The sequence below is a fragment of the Salvelinus sp. IW2-2015 genome, unplaced genomic scaffold (genome assembly GCF_002910315.2).
Source record: "Salvelinus sp. IW2-2015 unplaced genomic scaffold, ASM291031v2 Un_scaffold12627, whole genome shotgun sequence".
Lineage (NCBI taxonomy): Eukaryota > Metazoa > Chordata > Actinopteri > Salmoniformes > Salmonidae > Salvelinus > Salvelinus sp. IW2-2015.
Window position 1 is genome coordinate 1 of NW_019953883.1, and position 1,159 is coordinate 1,159.

The 1,159-nt window shown below is 51.5% G+C and overlaps 1 pseudogene; it reads right to left on the reverse strand.

Annotated features, from left to right (window-relative positions):
• Positions 1-19: 19 nt before the first annotated feature.
• LOC112080184 (meteorin-like protein pseudogene) lies at positions 20-593 on the reverse strand (annotated as a pseudogene).
• Between the last annotated feature and the right edge of the window lie 566 nt (positions 594-1,159).

The following is a 1,159-nucleotide window of genomic DNA, read 5'->3' on the forward strand; positions in this document are numbered from 1 at the left end:
ATGACCAAAGCAACAACAATAGGAGTGTATCTTACCAGACAGTGCTTTAGCCATACTGAACTTCCCCTTTAATGACCAAAGCAACAACAATAGGATTGTATCTTACCAGACAGTGCTTGTGGCTCCACCCCAGTCAAGGCTCCAGCTCCAGCCCCGGTCCTCTCTGTAACCAGCTCATACTGGAACGAGGTGATCCTCTTACTGATGTCTCTGTGAGGTATGGCCTCTATGAACAGAGACCCCTCCTGGATGCTGAAGCAGGTCACCTTCCCCTGGGCCTGGTCCTGCTCCCTGAGCAGCAGGCGCAGCTTCCCGGCCCGGTCCAGGTAGATGTTAGCCCCGTGGGAGTCCCTAGAGGGCTTGATGCAGACGGAGAGACGGGCGGCTGCCGGGGACAGGGTGTTGGGCCGCAGGTTGACGATGACGGCCCCTGTAGGGTAGAGCCAGTCGAGGGAACCCTGGGAACAACGTAGGTAGACCTGCTCCACATCACGGGTGTGGCCCTCATGGGTTAGACCACTGGAAGGGAAGGGGGGGGTGGAGGTCAGTGGGGAAGTCAACAACACATCATACACAGAGACATGGTCACACTCCTAACAGGTGTGAAAGAATTATATATTTGGTCTGAAGAAAAACGTTTTTTTGGGGGGGTGAGAAATGCCAACCATGAACCACTGTCTGTGACTGCCAGTACAACAGTCTGAAAGGGTCTGTATGAATATAGAACAGAGCGTAAGATAATCAGTCGTTCTCCAGCCAAGGGCCGAGCAACAAAAACAATAGGCCTATAACTTGGCAAAAGAACAGAACATGTCATCTTTCTTCTGGTGARCTTTTCTGAAATCCAGAGCAGCTTCAAAGGGAAACTGCAGCTCTTCACGTGATCATGTCCTGCCTCCCGTCATACTCAACAGGTCGACTACAGACTGCAGCTCTTCACGTGATCATGTCCTGCCTCCCGTCATACTCAACAGGTCGACTACAGACTGCAGCTCTGTGCTTCAAATGGAACCCTATTCCCTATATAAGGCTCTGGTCTACAGTAGGGCACTATGTATGGAATAGGGGCCCAGGTCTAAAGTAGTGCACTATATAGGGAATAGGGGCCCAGATCAAAAGTAGTGCACTATATAGGGAATAGGGGCCCGGGTCAAAAGTA